We start from the raw sequence: 6,038 nt of genomic DNA on the forward strand, positions 1-6,038 counted from the left end.
TTTTTACTCTTTTTGTGGCCATAACTTCTTTTTTCCTATCCTCCCAGGCCCACTTCAGGGCATGTCTCCTCCCTGGTCCCTACCTCTTGGCATGGTTTGCTTCTCTGCTCTCCTACTTCCCTGTGTTTCACAATACTGCTGTACTTTGTGGCATTGTGAAGTGTGTTTTCCACTTAGAAGTGATGGACTCTAGAGTAGGAAGGCATCCAGGATTGCCTGGCACAGTGATCCATTGTTCTGTAGTGGGATTAGTAACAGCCTAACTCTTTCCAGTCAGGTAACAGTGATGGGATTATTTGACTGTGGGTGAGAGGGAAAAAATATAGAAGGTTGGTTGGAGATAGAAAAGAGCCCCTAGTAGCTAGTGAAATCTGGGGAAAACAGGGGACACTCATGCCCACAAGACCACCTGCTGAGGTCTGTTATCTCAGTTAAATTTGTATTTAGATCCAACTGTCAGTGAAAAGAGTGCAGAATGCAAGCTTCCATTTTAACTTCCACCCCAACCTGGGCAGGTGATACACAGAGACAAAGGACAGTTAAATAGGGAATCTCAGCTACAAACACAAGTACATATATATCAAGAATCCACCAGCCATTGCAAAAGCACAAAATTTTTCTGAAAAACAACCTGAGGGTTTTGAAGGGGTGGGGGATGGGAGGTTGGGGGAACCAGGTAATGAGTATTGGAGAGGGCACGGATTGCATGGAGCACTGGGTGTGGTGCAAAAATAATACTGTTACGCTGAAAAAATAAAAAATTAAAAAGCACAAAATTTATGGAAATGTAATGATAAACAATAGACAAACAAAAAGGAAGAAGTTATACCCAAGGAAATAGACCTAATTGAGCACAAGAACAGGACTTTTAAGTAAGTATAGTAATATGTTCAGAGAAATACAGCTGGGTAGAACATTGCTTGTCCAGTATTTTTGCTTTAAGCTTCTTTGCTGTAGATATTTTTTTTTAAAAGATTTTATTTATTTATTTGTAAGAGAGAGAGAGTGAGAGCGAGCACAGGCAGACTGAGTGGAAGGCAGAGTCAGAGGGAGAAGCAGGCTCCCTGCGGAGCAAGGAACCGATGTGGGACTCCATCCCAGGACGCTGGGATCATGACCTGAGCCGAAGGCAGCTGTTTAACCAACTGAGCCACCCAGGCGTCCCGTGCCACAAGCATTTTTGCAAACACTTTTGACATATAACTAATTGGCTGTAAATCAATTTTGCTATGAAAGATAAAAACTGGTTGACAGTTGGGTTTCATTTTTCCACTGATATAGTTCTCCCATTTTTTTTAAGTCTTAGCCTTTATAGTGGTCTATACAGTGGTGAAGAGTTTTGAACTCACACTTTGCAATGTCTATACATGTGACAGTATACCAAGAACAAACAAGAGTGTAGAAAGCTTTCAAAATGCAATACAAATATGCATCTTATTCTTTGGAAACTGATCTTCCTTTTAAGGAAGAAAGAAGTTTCAGTGAAAAAAGTAAAGGTTCAATGCCAAGTGAGATGAATGAACAAGCAAAGAGCAAAAAGTATACTATGAGTAAAAGACTTTGGAGACAAGGTACAATTCCCCCAAGTAAAATCAGTTATATGTGCAGGGTTAAAAAAAAATTTTTTTTTTTCTTCTAAATTTGTCAGAGAGAAAGAGCAAGTACAAGCAGGGCGAGTGGCAGACAGAGGGAGAAGCAGGTTCCCCACCAAGGAAGAAGCCCAATACAGGACCTGGGATCATGACCTGAGCTGAAGGCAGATCCTTAACTGTATCAGGCTTCCCCAGTTACATGTACAGCATTGACCTGAATCTACACTGTACATTTCAAATGTATTCAAATATTTTGTATTAAAATAATCTTCAATTTTGTTATTAATTTTTCATGTTTTATGTCTTTTTAAATGAATGTTCCTCATTTTTTTGTGATTTTATCTTTTATGGCAGAATAACCTTATGGCCAATTAATTATGCAGCAAAAATATTTGTGGTGAAAATGCTTGGAACAAAGATGCTTATGGCAAAACTACCTAGAACCAGCATATCCATGAAACAAGGACAGTGTTTATTGCTTGCAAATGAAAAATGTAATTGTTAAAAAAAAATTGAGTAATTGGCTCAGGTAGAGAGTAGATGGAGCTGAAAAATAAAGTATTGAGGTAAAAGGTCAAGCTAATGATTTTTTCTTAAGACATGACACATATAGGGATAGAGAGATATGAAAGTATGAAATGTTTGAGGGTGGATGACTCCCTTCCAGCTATGATTCTGAGTCAGAGAGAGGAAACTTTACAGGCTCTACTCATGAACAAGACACAGCTTTCTTGGCTCTTTTATTTTTCATTTACAGGAAGTCCACATTGAGATTCCACCAACATGAGTCCTCAGACTTCAACTCCTGCATCTATGGGAGTTAAAAATCCTATCCCCTAAAATTCCCAGTAGTCCCAGAGGTTACTAATTCAACTCTTCATGGCTTTTTGATTCTGGCTTCTGATGATTTTTCCTTCTAGGCTTTCAAACTTGGCTATTTTAAAAATTTGATGTGTATTATCAGATTTCCTATATAGTTAGAAGGGAAAGAGGTGTTTCCCCACATCTGATCAAACCCAATGGCAAATTCAAACTTTCAAATTATTTACAAACTAAAAAAGATCATGAATAATTTCAAACATGTAATACAATATAGGGAATAATTTTAGATAGAGATGCAGTCCTTAAGAAGTTAAATGATATTAACTTGTTACCTTACTGTGTCACTTCTCTCTCCAAAAATGTTTAAAATGTTATAAATGGCACTGAAGCATTATCCCAATTCCTTCCCCCATTCTGTCCTCTTTCTCAAAAGAACTATTTTCTTGAATTTGAAAATAGTCACTAATTCATTTAAAAAACAATGTGCCCATTACACATTATCATAAGTAGGATTTTAAATGAAAAGCAGTATATTTTTCAAAAAAAAATTTTTGAAGAATAACATTGTTTTACACTTTTTTCAACATGTTTTCATATCTGGCTTAGTAGATGATAGTTCATATCTGCATCTGCATTCATGTTATTTTGTTTGAAGTATATGAAGAAAATACAGCAGCCTTGTACAAACATGTAACTGGAAAGGGAGGAGTATTTTAATAGTCTTTTCAGTTAATTATGGATATTCTACTTTGATACTAATAAAAACTTGATAAGTGGTAGTTTCTTAGAGATCAGTGACAGTGTGGAATCTGATACCATAAGAATGAACTTTTTATCCTCTATGACATTAAAATCCATCAGTTTTATCTTGCATTTTGAATTGATCTTTTACCCATGTGTGAGTTTGTCACATAATGCATTGGTTACTTGGAAAATATTAGCTCACTGAGTTATCTGAGTTATGTATATCTAACAAACATTCAAGCACTTCATTACATGTTGTTGACATGTCATTCTGTCTGTCTATGTATCTCATCACATCTCATCACGGGTCTCATTGTAAAAGTCTTAACATATTGGGAAGCTGTTGAGCTTACAATAACATACAAATTTTCCAAAATTCTTATATTCACTTGAAATCTCAAATATTATTACTGGTAATGAATATCATCAATTATTTTCCTTACAGGGAGAGGCTTATTTCATTTGTTTTTGAGACCCAAGTCTGAATAACCATTTATTATTTCAATTTATTCTTTCAAATAAAAGTGGTGTTCCAAGGAGTGGCTCATTCAGTTCAAACTCAAAGAACATACAATTGCTTACTCTCAGGACAACCATTGTACTTTGGGACGCAGAAGTGCTTCATTGTGTGTTTCCCATTTCATCACACAGAATGTTAAAAAGATATGTACTCAAGCCTTGAGATTTAGTAAATTTACTGCTTTATCAGGGATATTCTTTTTGTCTAGAGTTTTATCTAATGCTCTGTATCTAGTAAGATGGCCATATTTTTAAAATCTGTTAACATAGTAACATTTATGGATTTAAAAAATACCAGATGATCTTTATAGACCTGTGATAAATCCAAACCAGTCATATTATTAACCTTGTTACTATTATTATTTTTAAAATACTCTGTTGGATTCAATTTATAAGTATTTTGCTTAGAATTCCTATATCTATATTCATAAATGAGATTAGCCCCTGCAATTTTTCTTTCTTGCACCTTTTTCTGCTTTGGTATTAGGTGATACTGATCTCAGAGAATGAGTGGGGAAGTTTTATTTCTTTTTCCATTCTCTGGAAGAATTTGTGAAAACACTGGATGAATGAGAACTTGCTAAAACTTGCCTGTGAAACCGTTGGGGTTTGATATTTTTTTTTGTGGGAATATCTTTAACCACTGCTTCACTTCTTCTAATAGTTATAGACTTTCTGTTTTTCCATTTATTTTGAGACAGCTCTGCAACTCATATTTTTCTAGGAATTCATTCATTTTGTCCAAATGTTCAAAATTGATGGCATATAGATGTTAATAATACTCTTAACTATTCCAATTGCAGTTTTATCTTAAGTTTTATCCCTCTTTTTCTCAGCATAGTGTTTGTGTTTTCTCTTTTCTTGATTAATCTCTTGATTAATTGATTGATTAATCTCCCAAAAATTTGTCCATTTCATTTAAAGAACCAAACCATTTTTGATCCTCTCTATTGTATTTTGTTTAATTGATTTCTACTCTCAACTTGTCTCCTTTTTCTGTGTTCCCTGTACTCATTCCATTGTTCATTTATTCCAGAATCCTAAGAGGACACTTAGCTCAGTAATCATGAAGCTTTCTTTTTTACCAATATAATCACTTAAAACTGAATTTTTCCCTGAACACTTCATGTTTGCCATGTCCTACAATTTTTGACGTGCAGTGTCTCTATTACTATTCATTTTCAAATATCCTAAATATATTTAGGAAATATAGAAAATAACTAAATATTTTCAAATTTCCATATTGACTTCATTTCTAATCTTGAGTTAGCTAGCGTTTTGTGTCCACAAATTTGGGATTCTCTATTTGCCTTTCTGTCATTAAAATTCAAACCAAGTTATGATCAGATTCTATGCCTTGATATTTTTTGATACTGTGTGTGTGTGTGTCCTAGTACCTAATAATTCCTGCAAATGTTTCATATGTGCTTAAGAAAAATATTCAATTTCTAATCACTGCAATGTAAATGCTGCAGATCAAGCACATCAATCATGCTGTTTAGATCCTCCATATTTTCACCATTTTTCCACCTGACCCACTAGTAATCACAGGCCTGCCAGTATTTCCTTTCATGATGATGATTCTATACATTTTCCTCTGTAATTACACCAGATTTAAATAATACATTTAGAGACTTTTTTGGGGGGGAAGAAACATGCTTAAATTGCTTTATCTTAGTGACTTTAGTAGAAGTGAGGCAAATAAAAGATTTTGGGGCATGGAGTTATACAGTTTTCACTTCAATGACCCTCGTCACCTTCAATTACCTTGTGTCAACCTCTGGAAAGCTTTCCCTAGGAACAGTCTTCTCAGAGCCCCATGCATGTCCTTGTTCCTCAGGCTGTAGATGAAAGGGTTCATCATGGGGGTCACCACAGCATACATCACTGTAGCTTCTGAGTCCTTCATGGAGTAGGTTTGGAGGGGCTGCAGATATACCATGCCAAGAGTCCCATAGAAGAGGGAGACCACAGCCAAATGGGAAGCACAGGTGGAGAAGGCTTTGTACTTGCTAGAGGCTGAGGGTATTCAGAGGATGGCTTTGACAATCCAGACATAGGACATGATCATGATCCCTAGGGGGGTGAAGAATATGAAGCAGCCTGAGGTAATCAGCACTACGTGAATGATCTGGGTGTTGGAACAGGCCAGCCTCAGCAGGACATACATCTCACAGAAGATGTAGTATATCTTCTGGGAACCATAGAATGTCACCCTGGTCATGAGGAGGGTGAGGAAGAGGTGATAGAGGATAGAAAGTGACCAACATAAGGTGAGGAGCAAAATCAGAGCCCAGGGCTCATGGCTGTGACATAGTGGAGGGGGCGGCAGATGGCCACATAGCGGTCATATGCCATTGT

At 36.2% G+C, this 6,038-nt stretch overlaps 1 pseudogene; it reads right to left on the minus strand.

Moving 5' to 3' along the window:
- Positions 1–5,436: 5,436 nt before the first annotated feature.
- LOC132003240 (olfactory receptor 1D2-like) overlaps positions 5,437–6,038 on the minus strand; it is a 4,981-nt pseudogene continuing 4,379 nt past the window's right edge.

Source organism: Mustela nigripes, chromosome 16 (genome assembly GCF_022355385.1).
Source record: "Mustela nigripes isolate SB6536 chromosome 16, MUSNIG.SB6536, whole genome shotgun sequence".
NCBI classification, from domain to species: domain Eukaryota; kingdom Metazoa; phylum Chordata; class Mammalia; order Carnivora; family Mustelidae; genus Mustela; species Mustela nigripes.